The 26,101-nt window shown below is 39.1% G+C and overlaps 1 protein-coding gene across 15 annotated transcripts in view; it reads right to left on the bottom strand.

Moving 5' to 3' along the window:
* Window positions 1–26,101, bottom strand: part of ANKS1B (ankyrin repeat and sterile alpha motif domain containing 1B) — a 1,107,306-nt gene that overhangs the window by 352,655 nt on the left and 728,550 nt on the right. The window lies entirely within an intron of this gene.

The following is a 26,101-nucleotide window of genomic DNA, read 5'->3' as shown; positions in this document are numbered from 1 at the left end:
GGTCCTGTGTGGAAAAGAGACTGCAGGAAATCAAGATGGAAGGGAGACCAGCAAGGAGGCTCTTGCAATAATAACAGATGGGAGGTGATGATGGCTTAGAGCGGGGGGCAAATGGTGAGAAGTCAGCAGACTCTAGATGTATTTTGGAGGTAAAGCCAGTGGGAATTGCTGATGGAATACACATGAGGTCGGAAAAAAAGAGTGAATTAAAGGATGACTCCAAGGTTTTTATCTTGAGTGCTAGAAAAGTAAAGATAATATTTTTTTCAGGAAAGACTAAAAATAAAAGCAAGCACAGCATCTATGTGTGGGTGTGGGTGTATGTGTGTGTGTGTGTGTGTGTGTGTGTGTGTGTGTAAAGCTGAACCTAGAATGGACTTCTTGGCATATTAATTTTGAGATTTTCTGTGAGACATCTAAGTAAACATGTCAAGCAGGCAATTAGATATATAAAAAAAATCCTTCATAGATTTCAGAGTTCAGAGGAGAAGTTTGGTCTGAAAATATAATTTTGAGAGTCATCAGTATACAGATGGAATATAGGCCATGGCACTGAATGAGATCACCTATGGAGTGAACATGGATAGAGAAAAGAAGACAAAGGACTGAGCCTTAGACCACTCCAATGTTAGAGGTGGGAAAGATGAGGAACACTCAACAAGAAAGAATGAGGAGAAATGGCTAGCAAAGTAGAAAAAGCAAGAGATAACTGGATATTGGAAGAAAATTATTTCAAAATGGAAGAACTTATCAGTTGAGTCAATACTACTTAAGCCACATTAAATGAGGACCAAGAATTGGCAATGAAAGTAGTCATTGTAGACTGTTTTTAGAGCAGTTTTGGTAGTGTGATAAGGAGAAACATCTCTTATGCAAGAGAGAACAGAAGGGGAGGTGGTGACCACTGACAGATCTTTTGAGGGATTTTTGCTATAAAGGGAGCTGAAAAAACGGGGCAGTATCTGAGGCACTGTATGGTAAAAAGACTTTTAAAATTCAGGTTAGGGCCTATTAAGCAAGACATATTTGCCTGCTGATGGGGATAATCAACAGAGAGGGAAAATATGATGATGTAGGACAGAGGGGGAACAATGAAACCTTTGAATAGGCAAGAGGGGCCACTTAAATATGATAGATTTCATTCACCCATTCAAAAAAATTAAATGAGCATCTATCATGTACTAGTTATATAGCTAAGTACTAAGGACACAGAAAGGAATAAAATGTGGTTTCTGTTATCGAGGAGGTCATTTTCTTGCGAGAGGGAAGAAGTAGTTTTATAATCCAATCATTCACACTTAATGTAGCAATGATAATGTCTGAGAAATGTACCCAGGGCTCTGTTCTAGGCCCTTTCCATCATGGTATGCAGACGCTTGGCCTACCAGGTAACTATAAGCTAATTTAAGACCTTCATTCCTCTAATGCATTGACATGTCCTTGATTGAACTACTGATTGGACCCAGGCAAGAGTTCTGAGCATGATTTGGTTCTGTGGCCGCACAGATAAAGTGAAAGGTCACAGATATGTGAAATGTTCAGAGGTAAAAATCAAGCATACTTGGTGACTGACTGATCTGGAGTAAGGTAAAGAAGAGGAAATCAAGGGTAGTGTCCGATTTCTCATGTTCGGGATCCTGGAGGTGGGGCTGCTAGGAAACAGATGATTAAAAATGTAGCATGTGATAGATGAGAAGAAGAAATCTGGGATCTCTTCTTTAAAAAAAAATTTAATGTCCACCTGATACTTTCAAAAAGCTTTAAAAGGAGCCAGATAGTTCTGTCTATAAAGGGAAAAAGAATAGACCTGCTCTCTATATAATATCACAAACAACAAAAGAAAACTAGAAGACAGGAAAGATTCTAGAATACTTTTTGACACCATATAAAAGACACACACACACACACACACACACACACACACAAAGTGCTCCTAAATTGAGGTCTTTATTTTTTCATAGAATAGCTTGAGAAATTCAATCAAAGTTAATTGGAACATCTGGTTGTGGTTCATGGTGGCCCCAGACTTTATGGGCCCTATGAAAACATTGCGAGTAGTCTTGGAATTTTGGGAGAAGAGAACATGGATGACCTAGCCACCCATTTTCAGGTGAATTCTGCTAAGCGATAAGCTTCACGGTACCACAAAGTGCTTTCAAATTTTCCTACTCAGGTGCTCCCACTGCCAGAGGGATGAGAATGAGCACCCCTGGATGGCAGATGAGGAAAGGGGATGTCTGAGGGTATAACCTGCAAACATGAAATTTCCTTAAAGTATGGCATTTTAACACTTAAATTTTATATTCAATTCCATAAAGTATCCATTTTCCTTTATACAAAAATAATAGATTCCACTCCTTCTCCCACCTTGCTTACCCTGCTTCAAGTCACTGAGCAAAACTGATGCACTGGACAGATAGGTCACGATTTGTCTAATGACTTTGCTTACATCCTTGCATCCTGCCATGACCCTAGAGCACATGGAGAAGCCCAGGGGAAGGGGAAAGAATACTGAATAAAGTTTCAGGATGCCCGGGCTCTTCTATCACAGTTCTGCATTTATTTTTAATTTTATTTATACCCTCCTATTTCCAATAGGAGTTTGGAGTAGCTGTGTGACTTTTGGAAAATCACACTCTGTGCCTTGGTTTCCTTATGTATAAGGAAATTTATAAGGGAATTATTCTATATCATCTCCAAATTCCCTTCTAAGAGACTAAGATTCTAGCCCCTTTTGTTCTAAACAAAATGTAAACAGGCTAAGTGGATGATGACATCGTAGGTATATTAGTAGATCCAATAAAAATTTGGGGGAAAAATAAACATTCAGCTAAGGCTTGGGTCATAATGAAACTGAATTAAAAAAAACCCTAACCTTGGGAGATGATTATAGCATAGCATCCATATACTTGACATGTGCTATAAGAGGAGGTTATTTCTTGAGAAGTGGAATTGCAACTTTCTGCTGAAAGATATAAATCCTCCAAGGCACACTCAGCGAGCCCACAGGCAAACTCCCACCTCAGCAGACTGAATAATTTGCCTGTAAAATATCACATTGAGATTGGTATGCTGAATATCATGGGAGAAGGCCTGCACTCGAGATGCTCACAGAGATGGCAATGGCAAAATGACATCTTAGTCCACAATTTGGCACCATCCCATTCTCAAATACTTCTCTTACCCACCTCACTTTTTTTTAAAATTTAAAATTTAAATTTTTTTAAATTTAAGTTTGACAGCAATAATGCTGATACTTTCTGATTCTGGGATGTTAACAATGATCCAAATAGATTCTCGTCATTTATCAGCAGTCACAAAAAAGAAAACAGTTAGCTATGAGTTTCTACAGGGATAATCACTAGAATCAGAAAAGTAAAGGGTACATGATGCTTTATCCAGTGAAGACTTAATGAAAGTATGGTGTTCCCTTTCAACATAACAGCACTCTGAAAAGTTAGTCTCCAATAAGGAATCATTTGCCTCTCTGAAGGGAATTCATTGGCAATGCCCAATCAATAAACCTGGCTGCACAAAGGGCCATGCAGTCTTGGAAACACTTAGCCAGCCTTACATTCTCTTCAGGAATTTTGAAGACCTGGCAATCCCTTACATGGATGTCTGCGTGCCTTCTAGATGTCATAGTCTATGCCATATGTCTCTTAGCAGAGTGTTGAGAAGGCTTTCTTTTTTGACTATGCTACCATTTCCCTTCACAGATTACACTTCCTTTTTGAAACTGAATCTTCTTTTGCTGAGATAAGGATGAACACAATTTGAAAAGACCCTTATAAAATATATTGTAAAAAGATGCTATGTCGGAAACATACATTGAAAACTAAAAATTAACACCACCTACAAAGAAATTCTAAGTTCTTTCCACCAGTTGGTTGAATGATCTTGGGCAAGTCATTTAACCTCTCTGAGTCTACTTCTTCAACTACAAAATGTTCATAATAATAAAAGTATTATCCCATAATACTTTCTTGCCTCATGGTACTAATTAGTTAAAAACCACACAGTAGCTGCATACTGTAATGGATTCTGAAAAAGCCTAGTTCAAATGCCAACATTCTATAAATAGTATTGTAGCTTGCCATATGAAGAGACAGCATCATTAGTGTCCTGTCTCAACCACATGGTTGGTGAAATTAGGACACAGACCATGAATGAGGTTGTCTAAAACCCTGATTCAGACAACCAGGAATAGGGAAGGAAGCCTTTATCTAAGAGCTCATTATTTCCCATTAGAATGCTGTTATGCACGCTTAGAATTGTGGTGAAGCCCTTAGCCTCAACTGACAGCTTATGTGAACCTGTTTGAATGGCTCCTGAGATTCCAGTCAATAAACAGGAACTGGCCTGTTCATCTGTACATTCCTCTTAAATTGGTTGAAATAAGTCTTCAACATTTGATTTTCTGACCTGGTTCTCAGACACTCAGTGTCAGCGTGCGGTCTGGCATTATGAGAAATTTTCCAGTCTGTTGGGTGGAAGTAATCCAATCCTGCCACTGTTTGCAGTAGAAGGAAGTGAGAGTACAGAGGCAGGATCCAAGAAGACAAGAAAAGTTCTGAGGCCTAGGAGAAGTGGCATTGTGTAGTAGCAATCTGGAGAAATGGAGTTGGAGGTGACTAAGAAAGCCAAAAGATGGAATGTCCCAGAGAATAGAGCCACTCTTTGGCTGGGAGCTGCGAGGATGGTTAAAGAGCAGAATGTCCTATGTCTGGATTTTTCAGGGCACAATTAGGTACTGCAGCAGGATGGGGCAAGTGGGACTGTGTCAGGGCCAGTAAAGGTAGCCTTTATCCTCCTGGGACAGAACAAGGGCCAAGGAACTGATTCAATTGTAGTTGTAGCTGCAGGAGGTTGAGTCTGAGGGTAGAGCATGATTCCCAGTGGAGTATACCAGTAGCAGAACACAGTTCAGGCAGATAGTTCCAATTGGCAGCCCAAGATAAAGAAGCATTCAAGTGCATGCATGTGGATGGTGTTCCCTCCCCAGTGGCATAGGGGATTCTGCATTAGGCAACACTCCTAGTTCCAGGCAGAAGGGCATAAGTCTGTCAATGGGTGGCAGGGTCTCAGTCATTTAGTTCAAAGCAAACCATTAGTTAAAACCTTCGCTAAGAAGAATGGACCATGTGACACAGGATGAAGGAGGACCCAAGGAGGGAGCCTCAGATTGAGGCTCAGGAATGAGACAAATGAGAGAGGGCTGCTGCAGTGATGAAAGCAGGGGCCCTGCAACAAGGCTAGCTTAGCAGCAAGAACTGTTTGATGTTCAGTGATATAAAGTGGGTTAGAGTTTAGTTATCTGCAGCTTTAAGTATGGCTTGAACTTGAGAGTGGGTGGAGGGGCAAGGCTCGGTCTTGAGATGGAGAGGTGGTGATTCCACCTGTGGTGAGGAGGAGGTATGCTCAAATTTAGAACCCAAATGGGAAGCAGACAACCTGGAAGGTAGTTCTCTCTCCTTCTCATGTTCTATCTTGCTGTCAGTCTCAAAAACTGAGATTCAAAAACTGGTTTAAAACTGGTTTAAGTGCATCTGCCTAACTTGCGTATGAGATAAACAAGGTAATACTGCCTGGTTAAATAGTGGAAGAAGCCTTCAAATGGTGTTGATCATACCACTTAAGATATCTGTCATTTTTTATCTCTTCAGCATTTCAAAAGATGTTGGTATAACATTTGGATTTGAGGTGATGATTGCATCAAAAATGAAAAATGCAAGAACTTTAAATTCTAGGTGCACATGAACAGGATGACTGCTCACCCAAGATTTATTCCTGTGTTTATTATTTGAGTAAGTCACAAGTAATAACTACTATCCAATTTGGGATTTTAGTCATGGTTAATTTTAGAAGGACATGATAATCCCTTTACAAAAATCTTCTGGCCAGCTATATCAATTTTGTCAATCCATTGTGTAGTTTTACCCATGCAGTGTGTGTCCTCTGCCATTTGCCACAGTATCATGTGTTTAAATGGCACATCAAGGTAGACTGATGTTTGCCACTTGCTTACGAACTTTAAAAAATAATCTTCAGCAATTTGTTCTACTTTTGTATCTTAGCATGTGATTTTGCTTTGTGAAACACAAAAGATAAATCTTATATTTAGGAACCACGTGGTAGGGAAGCTGGTAGAGTAAAATTTAATTGACTTTTTTTCCCTGCAGCTCTTGAAGAAATAGGATGTGAACCCAGATTAGGTGGTGGCACACATATTTTTGTAAAAGGAATTTTACTTGCTGAGGCTGAATTTATACTTACAAGCCTCAGTCATCCTGGATTCTTCTCTCTCCCTTCCAAAGTCAAATTTTACCACGTTCCACCATTCTTTTGCCACAATATCCTGGAATCTGATCCATCTCCTTCTGTCTGTCACTATAGGCAGTGACTTTTCACATCCCCTAACAGCTCTCCCGCTTAAAGTCCTTCTTTTCCCTCCATCCATCCTTGATATTGCCACCCAAGTCAGAGTAGTAACACACAAATCTTATCAGGACACTGTGCTACTCCTAGCATTTTTTACATAAATAAGTTTCAACCCCATCGATGGCATTTGAGGGGCTGGTGGTCTGGTCCTAATTTATCTCTTTAACCTCCTTTCCTGCCTCTCCCATTCCACACACACACACACACACACACACACACACACACACACACACACACGGAGCTTCCAGCGACATCCCTATATTTCTCAACATGCTCTGCACAGTCATATCTTCTTGGTCCTTGGTACATGCTTTTTCCATTGCCCCAAGCCAGCTGACCCCTTCAACTCATCCATTAAGGACTGGTTCAGAGACCCACTTCTATGAAATCTTCCCTCCTTCCCCCAGTCAGAGATAAGCAACACCTGCATGATGCTCCACAGCATTTGGAAGGCACCTGTGTGGAAAACTAGCTATTTTGCATTGTAAGATTTTGTTTATGATGAGTCTGTCTCTTCCACTCATCCAGGAGCTCCAGAAAAACTAGTGGCCATTATATATTCATCTATGTTTTATCCCTCCTGCTTCTCCACCTGCTCTTCCAATTTCCAGGGTCTAGTATGGTCCCAGACACAATAAACGCTCCAAAACACTTGCTGGTTTCAAGAATGAGTGATATGTTATATGGGATTTCATGAGTCCTTTTAGTTTTGCTTTTTTAACGAACTGAATGCTTACTCAGGTAAATTCACTTCCAGGTCCACCTTACTAACTTTTTGAATTCCAGTTCACAGTCATTTCTCCCCTTTGGCACAAAGCTGATTGCACAGTATATACTGAAATCCTAGTCTTCAAATTATATGACAAAGTCTGAGAGTCCCAGGTCTTTTGCCAAGCTCAAATAATATACTTCTTAAAGCCATGGACTAAATTATGGGCCAGTGAAAATGCTCTCTACTTTGTCTCAGTTGTTTTTGCAGAACAACCATTTCTGTAAAGCTCTTTCTCCTAATTTTTAGCTTAAACTTTTCATTAGATACAGGCCATTTCTCCCTGTCTCATCATCTTCTGAGACCGTACATTATCCTGTTACTTCATTAATAATGGGAGCATATTTATTTTCTGTGATGATGGCTCCCCTGAGCCTTTCTTTTTCTTAGCTACCTACATAAAGTTAACTTCCTCAGTGGCAAATTAAGGACAGATTACAAGCAGCCTGGGAACCAGGCTCTGTCACCACGGGGGGCCGCCCACTCAGCCTCCTTCTGTTCAACCATCCGAAAGATGCAGCAGCTAAGCCAGCCCCAGCACTGGGCTGCTCTCCCCCTGCCTTCTCTTTATCTCATCGAGGGAGTGGAGAAGTCCCTTTCTCCATCAGGAACTGGTTGGGTTCGGATCCTGAGTTCTCTATAGACTCTCCTCTTATCCTCCCCCTACCCCAGCTGCCTACCATCTCCCTCCTACACCAAGGCCAGCAGTGACTGCGCTCCAAGACTCCCCCTCCTTCCAGAACTGCCTCTTGGTTTCCATAGCAACAGAAAATGTTGGTGGGAAGCAAAAATGCTGAACTGCAACTAGTGTTGGGGCTGAGAGGAGGAGGTGAAATGTGGGCCTCTCTGGAGGCTGCAGAATGAGGGAAAGGGGAGCACCCAGGTGAAAGCTGGGGAAAAAGAAGCCAGATGAGGAGCCCTCAGAGGACAGAGGGACAGGGAGGCTCAACAGGAAGGTGCATTGACAAGTGGAAATCACATTGGTTAAAAACATGAGCTAGGAGGAAGAAATGGGAGGAAAGACTTAGAAAAAGTAATGCAGAATTCTAAATATAGTGAATGATCGAGGGGTTAGATTAGGTATAAAACTGGGAACATGATTTTTATTTCAAAAGTGAGTAATGGAAGGCAATAAGTATAATGCAAAAAAGGAGGTGTTACAGCTAAATAATAATATATTAAAAAATAAAAATATATTAAAAAAATAAAAGCAATGATAATGCACCTGGGCTTGTAAATGGGTGCCTCTACTTATCAGTCATGGGTTACTTATCTTCTCTGAACCTGAGTTTTCTCCTTTGTCTGCTCATCTATTAAAAGAGAATTATTATTATCTACTTCAAAAAGTTGTTGTGGGGATCAAGTAGAATAAAGCACACTGAGTGGCCACTCATAGTAGGTAAGGTAGTTTTTGTTTGTTTCGTTTTTACCATTGTTTGAGCTTGAGGAATGATATTTCAAAGTGGACTCAAGGCTGGAAATTTAAGCCAAAATTCATGGCAAATCATGTATTGTTATATGGTTTCTTTGTGTATTTATTTCAATTTTCCATGTGTGCTCAGAAGTTATCATGGTCACACAAACTTGAGTACATCACCACACTCAGTTCTAGCCCTTTCATCACGAAAATGGGAACCATCCCTTTCCTTCGAACAACTTCATCTGAGCCTTCAAGAAAGCTTCCTACGATATTTGCTTATTTCCTTTCCTATACAGCCACAGTACTGTTGGCCTCATAACCTCTCATTTCTCGTCTCTCTCTTTAATTCAAGAGGTTGCTGCAAAGGTAATGGTCCATGTCCACAATCATGTTTATAGTGGTCCACTGATGTTTTTTGAATGAGTGTCTGTGCCATCACTTCCATCAGGACTCCAAGGCAAGAAAAGCTAGAAAACTTGTGACCAAACTAGAGATGCCTAAAAGTTGATTTACACCAGGCGGACTGTGCTATCTTAGAAGGACATGATATTACTGCGGTGGCTCTACTCTGCTTCCTCGTCCTGACATTGGGATGATAATAGCGATGATGATGACTAACACTTGAAATTGCTGTTCCAAGAGCTTTACATGGACAGACTAATAAACCTCACCTGAAGAATAATCAAATGGGATTAATATGCAGTTACTGTCATACCTGTTTCCACATGTGGAAACTGAAGGACAGAGCCAATACGAAAGTTACCCGAGATCACATGACTGGTAAGTCTCAGGGCTGGGCTTGGAATCTAGGCAGAGTCTATCCTTTTCATCAAGGCACTCTGCTCCTTCTCCATGAAAGAAATACCTGGGCTCCATTAGGAACTGGCTTCATGCTATTATTACTGCTTTTTAGAGGCAACTGTTTTTTCCTCACTTGGTGTCCTATAATGAATAAAGTGAGAATGTGTAACTATGCCCCTGACTTCTATTTCAAAATGTGTACTGAGCCCACTGATTTATTTCTTTTTTCCCCCCTTAGGTCCCAGTAAAAATCTGAAAAGGAATAAAAACCTCATGATCTCACAATAATGAAGACAACTAGAGAAAAGCTATAGGAGTATGAGAGGTTTCAATAAGTATCCAGAAGTCAGAAAGAGCATGGAAAAGCATTGAATGGTACACTGAAGTGCAGGTAGCTTCAGCCTGGGGTGTTTCCTGAATGAAAAAAGGAACCCAGGTTGCCCATTGGAACCCCAGAGGTTTCAGCCTGAGAGAAGGGAGGGTAGGGTGAAAAGTGGACAGAAAATGGGAACAAATTAATAAGGACCTGTGTACAGAACAGTCGCCTCCCTCCCCCCAACACTCATTGCCTACCCCCTCTCCCCACCAGGCATTTTTCTCTCTCCTCAGGCCAAGAAGAAAATAGATGCTTATTCTCTAAAGATTTCTGAAAAACCTTTCTTCAGAGAACAAGAACAGTTAGTGTGGTGGTATTTGGGACACCCTGATCATTACAAGAGCACTCTGCTCACTACAAAGTGAAGCCTGGAAGTCAAAAAAAAAAAAAAAGTGCCCATGTGCATAGAGCTTCCAGTGAGCCTTTCCACTGCTTCTTCCCGAAATATGAACAGAAAACCACAAGCTACCAGTCACTGAAGGATAGCCTGTGGTATGACTGAGAAAGATTAAGCTAAAAACAAAGCACAACAGAAAGACTAACTCTACAGGTAATTCAAAGGAGAGAATTTCAAAATAAAAATGACCACCCTCTAACTGGTATCCCTTGACAGATTCAAAGCAATGTTACATGTGAGGGGAAAAAAAAAGGGTGCCATGGAAAAGGAATAGAAAAGAAGACAGGGCTTTGGGAAATTAAACATATTATTGCCAAAGTTAAAAAAAAATCAATTTAGAGATTGAAAATCTCTTAGAGTATAAGATAAAATAGAAAGAGACGGTAAATGTCAGAGAAAGGATAAGTGATGCTCGGAAACAAGTGAGGAGGTCTAATATCTGGCTAGTAAAAGTCTGCAAAAAGGCAATAGAGGAAATGAAAGGATAGAAGAGACCAAAGAAATAATAGAGGGACGCCTGGGTGGCTCAGTCGTTAAGCGTCTGCCTTTGGCTCAGGTCATGATCCCATCGTCCTGGGATTGAGCCCCACGTCTGGCTCCCTGCTCAGCGGGAAACCTGCTTCTCCCTCTCCCACTCCCCCTGCTTGTGTTCCTTCTCTCGCTGTGTCTCTCTCTGTCAAATAAATAAATAAAATCTTTAAAAAAAAGAAATAATAGAAGAGAATTTCCCAGAATGTATCTTTATATTTAAAGTACCTAACAAGTGTGAAACAGGATGAAAAAGACACCCACTTAGTCACAAGTTAGTGACACATCAGGACACCAAGGATAAAGAGAAGATCCTAAAAACTTCTGAGAGGGAAAAAGGTCACCTATCAAGGAATCAACATCAGACTTTTTCACAACCACATCAAATGCAATAGACAAAGGAGCAATGTCTTCTAAGCTCTGAGAAAAATTAGATGCAGCCTGGAATTACACACTAAACCACAGTACTAATCAACCATGGGGGCAGAATACAGGCATTTTTAGATTCACAAGGCTTAGAAATTCACCTGTCATCTATTTTTCAGCTATTTTTTTTAAAGTTGTTTGAGTGTATGCTTCAGTAGTATGAGAAAATCAAATCAAGAGAGAGGAAAACATCCAAGAAACAATGGGTTCAATTCAAGAGTGCAAGGAAGAAAGTTCCAGAATGATGACTATGAGGCAGTCCCAGAGAATAGGTGCAGCTCGGGACAGGAAGATTGGGGAAAGGGTGATAATCAAATAATTAACCAGTCATGGGCATTCACTCATCACTTTGCCAAGCCTCTTCCTTTCTCATTTCCAAGAGTGCTCTCTAGGACACGAGGAAGACCCTATTTAGTATTGTCATTGTCTTAGTTGTGGGGTAACAGGAAGCTGAGGAGCCTTAATTTTCTGCATCTAGACTTTGGCTCTGAAGACTGCTATTGAAATGGTAAGCTCTGATTACAGCTTTTTAATGTGCAGTGTTTTCCCTGAGCTGGAGAACAATCTTCTGAATTAGTATTAATAAAATGATTTCTAATGGGATCTCTGACACCAGAAGTTGCCACTGACGCCAATGTAATTACTATCTCCGGACCTGGCCTTGCCAGGCAGCAAAGATAATCACCTACAACCATAGGCTGATGATTAGCCAGTCAGTCAACTGACATTGAGTGCTCACTGGGAGGTTCTGTTGGGGGGACAAGGGAAGAGAAGACCCTGCAGTGACCTTTCCTCAAGACACATCAAACTAAAAGGAGCTGAGGGTGCAGAGAAGGGAAGAAAAGCAGAGGTTCATACATATCAAAAGACAGAAATAAATAAACATATTCTTGGTTACACAGACAGGGCCCTGGAGATCTAAGTTGGACTGGAATAAAAATGGACTCCCTCTGATCTGGCCCATGTTGACCTCTCTGGTTTTATGTATTGCCTCTTTTTGTTTTTGCCCCCTGTATGCCAACTGGACCCAAACCACTGGATGTCCCGTTATGTACCTCCATGCTAATTACATGCTGTTTCATTTACCTGAGAGGCTGCTCTATCACTCAGCCTTTGTCAGGCTGTGAATTTTCCCAATCCATCAAGAGTTAGTGTAAATCTGACCCCTTCTGTGGAGCCTTGCCTGAACCATTCATTTTGATGCTTCCACTCTACTCTGAATTATAGTTCCAATCAGTTATTGTGCTGAAGTAATCTGTCTGTTTTCATCTTTGTTTCTCCAGTAGATTGTAAGCTTCAAGAGAGAAGAGGCTAGGTATATTATTCATTCATAGTTAATATATGTAAGATACTTAGAACAGTACTTAGAATATAAGCATTATATAAGCATTCATAATTATTATCATTATTATTATCATCATTATTATGATCAGTCTTTGTGTTTAGGAGCTCCAGCATAAGGTCTGGCACATGAAAGTGGCAGCTAAGCAAATGCTTCTTCATTGGAATTATTGGAACTGAAATCTAACAAGCTGAGTTTTAGAGATGAGGAGATTGGTAGGTGTTTTGGCAGTGGTCATGGTTCCAAAGTGAGGATGACTTCTTTAGATATTGGTAACATAAAAAGGGAATACCTTTGAAGAAGCAAAGGATCTAACAGGTGAATAAATTTAGTTTAGGAGGATAGGAGGGTATTCCAGATGATATGAAACTACTGAACACAGATTTGCTGCTGGCTTTGAGAGCATATTAGCCCTCAGAAGATGGGCTTATTTGGAGAAATAGTTAATGTAACTCAAGTAACTCTGTTTTCTTCACAATTACCTGGAAATAGAAGGCCAATCAGTCAGACAGATGTTTCTATGCTCATCCTTCTTTGCTGTCTGTATGTGCGATGTGCTCGTGTGTGCTGCCATCTGGGTGAGCCTATCTGGGCACAGATAGGATGGATCATTAAGCTGTTTTTCCGTTTAGTGCATGAGTAGCATCTGAACCATGATTTCACAGGTAGGTAGCACTTTCATTCACAGAGGCATTACATGATCCCGAGGATTGTGCCAGATCAGTATTTCTTTTGTTCAAACACTGCATGCATTTTGCAATCTCACCACGTTTGTTTATGATTTCATTCAATCTTATATCATTGGTCCCATTCTTCTCTGTTTACACAAATCCTATCCAAGCCCATTTCCTGCAGAGAGCTTCCCTGACCATTCTGGCTCACAGATATCTCTCTCCTTTTCAGGACTCATGGAAATTCATAGATTCTAACATTTATTTCTCCCATGGTTATGTTCTATGCTGTGAAAACACTTATACTGTTGCCCTTTATCGCTATTTGAGTGTGTACAGCTATTAACATATTTACGTCAGTCTCAGCTACCTGAGTAGACTGTAGGATCTTTAACAGGAGTCTGTATTATGCCTCTTTGTAGTCTCTACCACAATTGGCAGTTTGATGAGTACAGTAGGTATACAATAGGTATTTCCTTAGGAATGAATGGATTAGTCTCCCAGGAAATCCATTCAAAAAGATTTTCCTGGGAGCCCCCTCATAAATGCTTATCTACTTTCTACTTTAGATTGTTAACACATGTTAAAGGATAAAAGATGCAGGTTTAAAACACAGAGATTTATATTTTAAAATGCTATAGTCTTCATAATCTGTGTTTGTTAATATACTTCGTAGTATTTGTTCATATACTTTGTAGTCTAGATACAAGTATAGGTTAGGGATACTTGAGGACAAAGCTACCAGGCTCTTGACTATTTAAATATACTCCTAAAATTATTTATCACAATTTGATCAACCTTAATTAAGGAAACATCTTATTGCTGTGAGCAGGTGGGCGTCCTTGAGTATGTTTCTTAGGGAAAGTGCTAAATGCAGTCTAGTTCCTTGGAAGTCCCACAGTACTCTCCTACTCCTCCGCCATCTTGCTCCTCCTGAAGTCCCACAGTACTCTCCTACTCCTCCGCCATCTTGCTCCTCCTGAAGTCCCACAGTACTCTGCCAACAGCATGGGCTACTGCATGGCCGCTAAGTTCTTTGAGTGTATGTACTGTCGATTAATCAGGGTCTGTGGTGAGTAAGAGTGAATTGAGGTGACATAACTTTCTAACATCCTTCAGAGTTATTTGATATAAGGTCATGAAATAGGTGGGTTATAAGTGTTTTGCTGTTTCTAGCATAATTCATATAAGCGTTTTCCTTGTATCCAGTGTATTATGAAGGCAAGAGCAATGAAGCCTTATGGCAATTTCTGTGTATCATTGTGCTGTCAGTAATTCCAAAGTGGCTTGCCAGCTAAATGGAACAAGCACCCTTGTCACCATCATGATTCATTGCCTATTGAAAGCACACAGCTAGCCTTAATCTGGTCCTCACCACTGGTTCACTACCTTGTGAACTAGGTAGTACTGTCTCTTATTTGCACTTAGGAAACTGATGCTTATGGAGGTTAAGTGACCAGCACGTGATCTCACACAAACTAGAAGGAGCCAGACTATGAAAGCAATCCTGTACCTTAAAGTGTAGTAGTCTTTGCAATTCCTACTGAGCATAATCTCAAATAAACCCTTGACATAGTCCTGTAGTTCTACTCAATTTTCCTATTAAATTCTCTTGCCCACTTTCTGAAATGAATCTATATCTCCTCTATCTTCAAATCTTCCACATTCTTGTCTCATAATTTGCTAGAAAATAGAAACCACTAGAGCAAATATACCTTCATATTCTCATCACTCTCTATAAAAATCATTATAGTACCCATCCTCTGTCTACCTTACTATTACAATAGGAACATCCCCATCAAAGACAATTCCTCTACTTATCTCTGGATTCCAACTCCTCTCACCTTTATTCATTCATTCAATCCTTCTTTCTTCTCCAATATCAGTATCTCCATTTCTATCTGATCATTCCTTTTAGTAGCCAAACATGACTCCAATCTTTCCTGTTTAAAAAAAAAAATCTTCCTTTGACCTCCAAATCACCCTTAGCTACTTGCTTATTTCTGTGTTCCCATTCTCAGCAAAACTTCCTTCAATAGTTGTCTACTCTACTACTTCTTTAACCCAATGCATTTTGGCTTCTGTACCCCTTACTCCACTGAATGTGCTCTTGTCAAGTTCTCCAGTGGCCTCTATGTTGCCAAATTGGTGGCTCTTTCTCTAGTCTCACTTTACTTGATCTTTCATCACCATTCTATTCAATTGATCACTTTCTCATGGAAAAAGTTTTGGGGAAAGATCTTTCCACTTTTAGACACTTTGAATTTGAGGTGTCGATACAATACAGAAGTAGAAAATTTTTGCCTTTGTTGAGTGTGAGGTCGCCTAAGGTGAATGTGTGCAGTGAGAGAGAAGAGATGACAAGGGCTAAACCCTAGGGGACATGGAGAGGCAGGGAAGTCTACAAAGGAGCCAGAGAAGAGGTGGCTACTAGAACAGGAGATGCCATGGATACAGAAGCCAAGGAGGAAACAAGTGATCAACAGAAACAAAGACCACAGAAAGATGGAGTAAACAAGGACTAGAAAGAATATAGTGTACTTTGGAGAATTAAAAGTTCATTAGTCACCATTTATAAATAATTTCAGGATGTTGACAAAGGCTAATTGTATCAAGGCCTGACTGTATTGAATTGAAGAGCAAGCCAGCAAGTGTAGACATTTCTTTGGAGAAGCTTGGTTTTGAAGGGAAGAAGAGAATCCAGAATAGACAGAGGATTAAGGGCAGGTTTTGAAAAAAATTAGGTTATAGCTGAGCTTGTTCAGAGATTGCAGAAAAGAAGGCTTACCCAATGTCACACCATTTATGCTAGAACTGAGAATATAATTTATTTAGTCTCCTGGATTAATTGAGATAATATATGTATAATAGTTTAAAGACTATAAAGTGCAGTAGGAACTTAATATGGTATTCTCATTTCTAGTACATCATAATTAATTACCAGGAAGTAAGTGGATTACATTTTTTTGACTGTATAACATACCCTCCATTCCACTCCCCCCCAAAAAGAACCTCATTACTATTTATCCAGCAGTTCTTAAATTATTGAATTGATATGAATGATCTTCTGCTTATTTTTTGTTTTTTTTTTTTGTTTGTTCGTTAAAGAGTGGGGGGTTTCTGGAGTTGATGTTGGCCAGCCTGTATTTTCGGTTCTCTTGTTCTGAGCTAGCAGATAACTGGATGGGTGACATAGTTATAGGCCTGATGAATACAAAATTTGCAGCTCCTTCTTTACAGGATTATGCCTTCCTGATAAAAAGAGTGTATAATATAACTCCTATCAAATAAACTTGAGGAACTCTAGCTTCTAGGCCTGTTACTCCCAGATCTCCTTCAAAACTCTGGAAGGAGAAACCTAATTCTTCTTGCCAACCATCTAAACAGACATTGGCTTATAAACGCAAGATGTTCCACAATGCTTTGGATATGAATCCTAATCATCTTTGTTCAGTCTGACAGAAGGTAAAAGTTTAACAATCTGAAATTTAATTCTGTGGACTCAAGGGGCAGAAATCAATGACCTGATATTCAGAGGCCTAGATTAATTATTCATTGTATTTTCCTTTTCTCCTAATATGCCTCTATAACTTCTAAGTAGAGTCATAAGGGCTCTTGTTTCTCAATACCCTCTTAGATCATATGCCCTAAAATGAATGGATAGTTTCCAATGTTTATGATGTGCATGGTACATTCTCGATTAGGAAGTCTGGGATGAAGTCAGCAACAAGTATGCAATGAGCTGGAAGGTATTATTTCTGTGTCTCTTTAGCTTGAGTTTTCTGGAGGATAATAATACATAGCAATTCACAATGACAACTCATTACACTTCAAAAAAGATTATACGGAAGGGTAAGTCATGTCTTCCACTAACACTACTCCTGTTTGATGTGGTATTTCCTGTGTGCATAGAATGACTCCCACTTAGATGGTCTCATAGTCTGAGGACAGACTTGACTTGGAGGTGCATGTATTTTTATAACCCTGTGTATAGTGGGAAGTTTCCTTAGTCTGGACTTCCTAATCTCTGCATGAGGCAAGGTTTTTCTTCTTCTCATCTCTCTTCTTGGTGCTCTGAATCATCCCTCCAAGAACAAGGAATGCTTATGCTACTTTTATTTGTTCAGAGCCCATACCTTTCTCAGCTCACCTACATTATGTTGCCCAAGCAAAACTCATTGAAAAATTTTTTTCCCTTTGGACTCAGATTGACCTGGGTTTGAAGCTTGAGTGCATTGGGCCAGATATTTGGTCTCTCTCTAAGTTTTGTAATTGGTAAAACTGGAATAGTAATACATACTTTGTAATATTTGTGGGAGAGGTAAATACAATGTATGTAAAAATATATATAACAAGTTTTTGTTAAACAGTAGTTATTTTATTAAATTGGTTATATTGGGCTTTGCTACCAAATAGTTATCAACCATAAGGATGGCAAACAAATAAGTATTTCCTGTAAATGTGATTTATTTAGGGGCCAGCAGAGCTGCAAAGTAAAATGGAAAGACTGTAAGGCTAGAGAGGTTGGAAGCTCTCAGTTCTGGCCTTGGTGCTTCTCATATTAACTAGCAGCATGACCTTGTATACAATTATCCATGCGTGCGAAACTGTAAGCGATCAGGGCGACTGCATTTATCATTGATGAAAGAATAACATCAGATTCTTTGAACATTTTAAATCTCATGTAAACCTCAAGTAGATTGAGTTTAATTCAATTAATCAAATATTTATTGTGTGACAATTATGGACTGTGCTTGGCAACAGGAGGGATAGTAAAGGATACTCCTGTACACACATTTATTAAGGACTGCTATGGGCTGAATTGTGTTCCTCCTAAATTCATATGTTGAAGTCCTGACCCCCAGTACCTCAGAATGTGACTTTATTTGGAGATAAGGTCTTGACAGAGGTAATCAAGTTAAAATGAGGTCATTAGGGTGGTCCCTAATCCAATATGACTGGTGTCTTTATAAGAAGAGGAAATTTGGACACAGATACACACAGAGAAGAGGATGTGAAAATACAGGGAGAAGCCTGTTGGCAAGTGAAAGCCTAGAACAGATCCTTCCCTCACATCCCTCAGAGGAACCAGTCTTGCCAACACCTTGATCTTGGATTTCTGGCCTCCAGAACTGCGAAAATAAATTTTTATTGCTTACACCACATAGTTTGTGGCATTTTGTTATGGCAGTCCTAGCAAACTATACAAGGACCTATTATGTGCTAGGAAAATAGTACTCAACAAAACACTGCTCTTTTTCTCAGGGGAAGGGGTAAGGTAAAGGAGCAGATAATTCAGCCTTGTATGATAAGACTGCTTCATTAAAGGTGCGTATAGGGTGCCATGGGAGGCCAGTGAAGGACAGTTGAGTAATACCACAACAGAATTTGTAAAAGTCTCCCCAGAAGGAACCTCTGAGCTGGGCTTTTGAAGTAAGAGTTACCCAGGCTATATAATAATAATATAATAATAATTCTCTTCATTTATAAATATGGGGATACCAATACTTATTGACAGTGATATGGTAAGAATTACATGGGATAATTTATATGAAATGGAATTGAACTTTAAATGTATCTACTCAGTGTTTATTAGAAGCTACTATATGCCAGGCACTGCACCAAGTTTTAGGAATACAGAGATAAATAAGACGTGATCTTTGCTTCTAAAGGAACTCACTTTCTAGGGTGGGAGGCAGACATCTGAACATATAATTGCAATGCAATATAATAGAGATTAGCACAGGGCTAAGGGCAGGGTGCCAGGGGTGCACAGAGACAGAGTGATTATGCCAGCCAGATGACAGGGTGGTATAAGGAAATACTTCCTGGAGGAAGTGATGCTTAAGTTGAATCATGAACAATGCTGCATAATTAGGTGAAGAAGGAAGAGAAAGGAATTCCAAAGAGAGTGAACAACAGGCTCCCTTTGCAGCTGTGTTTTTCTAGTTCCTATGCCTGTGCAGGGCTCTTGCTGAAAATATACTCCTGTCTGATTGGTTCAAGCAAAAACACCCTCTCCAGCTCTTAGGAGACTCCTGGAGGCTGGCTCTTGCTCTGAATATCCTTAGCTATTGACCAGGTTCTCTTTAAACTGAACAGGCCTTCAGAAACCTTGCTGTAGCCACCTGCCAGATTCCTTCACTCCCTTTCTCTTTCCTTTTTTCTTTTCTTCCTTTCCTTCATCCTTATTTGCTTTCTTCCTTCCTCCTTTCATCAAACACTTACTGTGTCTACATGTGTAAGCCATGACTTGTCCCTGGAGATACAGGGGGTCAAAACATATTTCTAATTCTCAAGGAGTTAAAAATAATCAAGTGTGTGGACAGCAAACTATGGCTCTTCGACCAAATCTGTCTGCTTTTGTAAATAAAGTTTTATCGGAACACAGCCACATCCATCATTTACATATTGTCCATGGCCACTTTTATACTACAACAGCATGTTGAATAGTTGCAACAGAGACCACTTTCAAAGCCTAAAAATATTTACTATCTGGCCCTTGAGAGAGCAAGTTTGCTGTCCCCTGTTCTACAATTTGTGTGTGGGAGAAGTGGTAGGGGTGGGTGGACAAGTAAATAGGTAATATGGCACAGTAAAATAAGTAGTAAGAAAGGGAACTCCAGAAAAAGGGTTCTTGGCCCATACTTGGAGGGCCAGGGAAAAAGTGACAGCTAAAAGAAGTGACAACAAGGCTAAGAACAAAGGATAAAGAGGAGTTAAGAGGGGAAGGAAGGTCATTCTTGGCAGAGAGCGGCATGTGCAAAAGGCCAGGCAATGAAAGATAAATACACAGTTCTCTAGAACTGTAAAGAGAGAAAATGGTAACAGAAGAGGCTGAAAAATAAACTGGGGCCGGGCAGGTCATAAAGGATCCTGAATATGAAAGCCATATTAACTATTTTGGAAACATAATCTCCCATAGGTAACTGAGAATCACTGAATTATTTTAAGCAGAGTAGTGCTAAAGCAAACGTGTGCTTTAGAAAGAGCACTCTAGCTGCAGTAATACTTAACATTTGTTGGGCATTTTTTCTTTGCCAAGTCTGTGCTGAATGCTTTGCATGCATAGATGTATACGGAAATGTTTACTGAGTAGTGGGGCTGCACTGGAAGCCAGGTAGAAAGGGGGAGAGTAGGACAGCTATGGATCCATGAGAACTACAGTCTCTCCAATGGATGGACAGGTAGAACACCATGCATCTTTAGAGGCAGGAGGAGAATCAGAGAACAGGGATGATTGGAAGGACAGTGTAATGTCACAGAACCTAATAATTATCAATAAGGGAGTGAATATCAATAAGGAGTGAGGGGTGAAAATAAGACATGGTAAAGAGGGCAAGAGAAATGCAATGAGAAGAAAGGCGGCTGGGATTTGGCAAGAAGCAGGTCACAGCTGACTTCAAAGAGAACAATTTTAGCAGAAGAGCTGGGAAGCAGACAGGATTATAGGGGTTAAGGAGGTGATCAGGAGTGAGAAAATGGAGGTCATTGCCTGTGAACACTTGTTTGAGATCTGTCTTTTTAAAGAAGCAAAAAATTTGATTGTGGCTGGATTTCTTAAAATTAGTCCATAATTCAGCAGTTTGAATAAGTTTTCTGATTCATGAAGTAAATTCCTCTTCCCAAATATCTGGTCATTTAAAACAATACTGGAGATGAAATTATGCAAATGTGCTGCATGACTAAATTAAAGGCCAATTCATGTGAGCATGAGTTAGTAATGGGAGTTGTAGTACTGCGTTATTAGAAAATGGGGCAGCTTATTTTAATGCTTAAAAATGTAACTGGAGTAACTTCCAGATGGAAGAAAAGGCCTCCTCACTATCACCAGATTAGAACTGCAGCTAATGTTTTTTTCTGAAAGCCATTCTTCTAAGACGGTCATCCCTGAACATGCCCTCATTTCTGACTTTCCACTGCACAAGCCATCAGTGTCCTTCCAAGACTAATGAGATCTACAAGAACAATTAACAGCCTGCCAGCACCAATATTGTACCCTGCAACTTTAAAGAGCTCAAAATATTAAACAACAAGTCCAAAGAACATTTCTCCTAAATCCCTTATTAGACTGATTTTACAGATGAGTAAACCGAATCATAGAGAAGTAAGACAGTGGAAATGAGAAGTCTTACTTGAGTTCTCTCTCACACTACTGTGAGGCTGTTGCCTATTACATTTGTAATTAAGCTGTTGTCCAGATAAAGAATGACTCCCTCCTGGCATTGTTTCAGGAACAGGATGGTGTGGGGAGTGTGGCAGGTATTTTTTTCTCTTGGACCTTTAAATCTCAGTAACTTTATAAAATTTTCTTAAGCAGTGGTTGAAACAAGAAATCATCTTGGGTGTTATTAGGCTTACTCTTTAGGGACAATTTATTTTCCTGCTTCACAAGTTTAACTTCTTTCTTGGATCATGATATGCTGCTAAGACACTCAAAAGGTCACTTTATCAGGGCAACTGCAAATGGTGCTCTTATTACAGAAAAGTTATATAAAAGAGGAAAAGAGAAGTAAGTACATTAGCATGTAAAATGCACCACAAAAATGGAAAAGAAAATTTTAACTAAATACTTATAAGATCAATCTTCCTTAAATCTTTTGTCCAAATGGATGACTTCCAAGAGCTCTGTGGCTCCACGCTTCAGCATCACTCTGACCTTCAGCAAGTCCTTTATGAACGCTACCCACCCAAGTGTATAAAAATGCCAAATCACATAGGGCTCCTGGAATTATTTTATTTTTTACTCTGTAAAAGCCTGCATTTGGGACATCTTAATAATGGTCAAAGCATCCTAAGCCAACCTAGATGGCAACTGCTAGAAACACAGGAAATGCTAAAAAAAAAAAAAAATGAGTTGGTGTAATTTCATTCTTCCCTCTTTCTGATTAGAGTTTACAAATATAACTGTCAGCTAGTTATCCTGGTGAGGCTATGAGTCAGTCCTCCTCCAATAATATAAACTTCTTAATTCAGTTTTTGGACCATAAATCTACCATAACACTGTCAGTGTTTTGTTGTTGTCAGTATCAGTATCTTTATCTATCTTTACTCCCTGCTATGATAGATTTTCTCTCTTCCATTGCCTACTGTAATTTGTTGCTGAAAAAACAATTTTTAGTAAGTAATATGCTGAGGGATGGTGATTATATAAAAGGATGAGGGGCAAGATCCCTGTGATAGAATGTATGTGTGTACCTGTGTGTGTGAGCACATGAAGGAATGAGTGTCTAATGTGCATGCAAATAATCTGATAGGTCTGAGAGCAACACTGTAACCTGTTAGAGGTCAAGGATCATGGATTGTTCACTGTTACATTCTCAGTAATTAGCACCATTCCCAGCACATATGAAATGTTTAAGGAGAGTCTGTTGCATGAATGAAAGAAGGGTACTAATGTTCCATGTTCCACTGGCAAAACGAGGCTTCCAATTTATTTATTTATTTAATTTTTAAAGATTTTTGTTTATTTATTTAATTGACAGAGAGAGAGACACACACACACACACACACAGAAAGAGAGGGAACACAAGCAGGGGGAGTGGGAGAGGGAGAAGCAGGCTTCCGGCCGAGCAGGGAGCCTGATGTGGGGCTCAATCCCAGGACCCTGGGATCATGACCTGAGCTGAAGGCAGTCACTTAACAAGCTGAGCCACCCCGGTGCCCCACAAGGCTCCCAATTTAAAAAACGAGGCTGGAGATCCATCTACAACAGTCTGCTGTGCATCCATTTGTTATGGGGTGATGTCTATGTACACAGAATTATACTAGGAGTTGTGAGACAGACCAGAGAACTGAATACACAGAATGTGGACTTGAAGAGTTTCTAGTCTAGTGGGAGAGACAAGATATATACGAGTGAAAACTTAACTTCTAATTCTAGAGAGTGAATAATGGCATGCCAAATGTAATTTTTCATACCAAATACAACCACTATATGAGTGCAGAGAAAAGAGACGCTCCAGAGGACTAGAGTCATTAAGGAAACCTACATAAACAAGGCAGGAATTGAGTTAGACATTTGAGGATAAAAAAAAAAAAAAAAAAAAAAGGAGGGGAAGGAAGGGAAATAGCTGTCCAGGATGGGGAGAGGAGAGTACAAATGAGCAGTTATGAAGAGAAGAATAGATAGTTTGAGACTTAAAATTTAGGAAGCAGTCATCAGACTTGGAAAAAAGAGATGATGATAGAAACATATATAATAAGAAGTAAAGAAGCATGTACATTTTGTATACTAAACACTTCATACCTAAACTCCTTGGTTTAAAAAAAATATTGAAACATAGACATATTTTAGGACCCGAGAGCATTCGCAGAGGCTAGTGAGTAGCACATGCTTCACTAGGAGGGAGCTGACCATATATGACTTCAGAGGGGATGAACAGGTAAGTAGGGCTTGGTTAAGTCTTCAGACGAAGGATTCCGTGTTGAAGGAGTTTTGATTGCAACATAGATCTAACTCCCCCAAAGTCTTAGGTGACCTGAAGTAGTTTTGTAGTTATTCTTTAAATTTTATCAATTTCCACTTATTTTATATATTTAAGGATACAGGAAAGTCAGAACCGTGTGCACAAATATCAGCAAACCAGGACCAGGTACATAAAAAAAAAGTTTGGAATTCTGATTTTCAGATACTGAAAAAAATTCATACAGCAGTAAAATCAAGGATAAATATTAAGAGCCCAAAGGGGAAGCAATAATTGATAGATATACAAAAATAAATGGAGGTCCTACTTTTCTAACTATGTCTAGGAACTGATGTAAGAAATCTTTATTAAAGTTAATCACAGCCCTGTGGATAAATCATCCATATATTGTATTTATGTGTGAGAGTATGTAGAACAGAGTTAGTAAAATTTTTTTAAAGCTTTCAATAAATATTTTGAAAGTCACTTATATGGATCCTTTAAAACATTCATTAATGGAATATTGATTAAATGAAAAATTAACTCTTGAGAATGTTTCCTAAATAAAGTATATCTATGCATGGATGTACAATGAAGTTTCAAGCAACATTAATTATATCCTTTTGATGTCTCTACTGTCTTGTTCTAAAAAGCTAATAAGACCTGCACTACATCACAGTTAATGGGAGTGTGGTGCTTGTTGCTTAGGCAACAGGATGAATAAATGCAGGTCAGAATGTGCTTCAAGAAAAATAAAAGCTAGAATATGATACTGAGTGGAGACTAAGCAGGTCTAAAAGATTTTTCACCCCATTAATGAAACCTGTTTCTTAAAGTGGGCTGATCATATTAGTATACTTTAACTAAATTTGTAATTAAATAAAGCAGATTATGGAAATCAATAAATAATTTTTATAAAGGTAAAAACTAATTTTTATGATACTAGTAGCAAATAAATAGTGTATAGTAGCATATAAAGCAATAATTGATGAGACTATTTTATGGTTTGTTCAATTTTCATAATTACCTCTCTAAATGATCATTCAAAGTTTTTTTCTTTTTTAATTAATTCTGTCTCATGAAGAAAGTATTTGATTGACTCATCTGAATTAATTATGTTTTCTCATTTTCTGGAAAATTATATATATAACTTAGAATTGCAAAAATAAAGACAATAGCCTGTGAAGAAAGTCAGACCTTGGTTTTGTCACATATACCCAGGATTTTTGCCTCCCAGATACATTTTGAAGTACTTAAACATAATTCATTCCTGAATGTTGTTTTACGACCTTGAGATGCTTATTTGAAAACTGTTTGATTAACCTTTCAGTTTTGGGCTTTCAAAAAGGGGTTATATTTGCTCAATTGTGTCCAATATTCAGAGGAAAATTATGCTGAATTAAAATATTTGGAAGTAGCCAAATAATCTAGAGAATCCAAAGACCTACCTAGCTTCTCATGGGGCCAGAATAAGTTTGGACAAGGGTTTGAGGAGTGGGAATGAGAAAGTCTTATCTCAGGCAGAGACAAAGAATAAAGACATCAAAACATGCAGTAAATATAAATAACTATGAAAAGACTTTCATTCTGTTTGATAGTTCCCCAAATTCGTAGTGTTCTCTGTTTAGTGTCCTAAGTCTGTCCTAAATCTGCTCAGTGTCCTAACACTGTCATAGCAACCGAGGAAATTTCACTTTTTCCCTATTTCAATACCCATGATATCTGGTCTGTCTAATCAGTGACAGTTCCCTTCAACCTGAGAAAAATAACAGTAGCTGCATATCCCATTATAAAAAACAGGTCCATAAAGGGTTCTATGTATACAGTTACTTAGGGATCATATGTCTTACTACATTTATGTAGCTTTTTACAAAAAAGCTACATAATGGAGCATACACTTTTTAGGAAAAGAGGCAGAAGTTTAACAATTTTACTAATTTTAAAAATCATAATAGTCAAGTCAAGCTTGGAGAAAAATAATCTCAAATAGATATTAAAAAAACCTAACTAGCCCTCATATTTTGTTATCAATTCTGGCATTAATAAGCTTCAGGTGTCTGCCCCAGCATTTTATTTAGAAGTAACTATTAATTATTTCTGCAAGCCATTTGTGTGCTCCATGCTTATATTATGCAGATCTCTCTAAATTTAGGGATCAGTATTACGTGTGATGAGAACTTAAAAGCAAGGAAAGGTAATAAGGACTGTGACGTAGCTTACCGAGGGAAACTGATGAGCACCGGGGGAGGTGTATGGATGATTAGAAAGCTGTATTATGGGTCTGCACATTTCCGCACCCTCCTTCCTCACCTATATTCATCACAGTGAGAAGTTTGCACACACCGGGTCTAGACTGCATGCGGACCAGTAGTCAGAATACATGAATGTACTTAGTCCACCAGCCTCTCTTTCTAAATACTGACAGGTAGTTGATGGAAGTGTTTGTTTTTTTTTTATCTAAAGTAATAAATAACACTTCAGTGCTCTTCAATCAGCATGTGTAAGTAAGTGAATGTTCTCCATA

The sequence above is a fragment of the Callorhinus ursinus genome, unplaced genomic scaffold (genome assembly GCF_003265705.2).
Source record: "Callorhinus ursinus isolate GAN/ISIS: 27379988/994484 unplaced genomic scaffold, GSC_fseal_2.0 scaffold14, whole genome shotgun sequence".
Taxonomy (NCBI): domain Eukaryota; kingdom Metazoa; phylum Chordata; class Mammalia; order Carnivora; family Otariidae; genus Callorhinus; species Callorhinus ursinus.
This window is presented reverse-complemented; position numbering and strand designations above follow the sequence as displayed.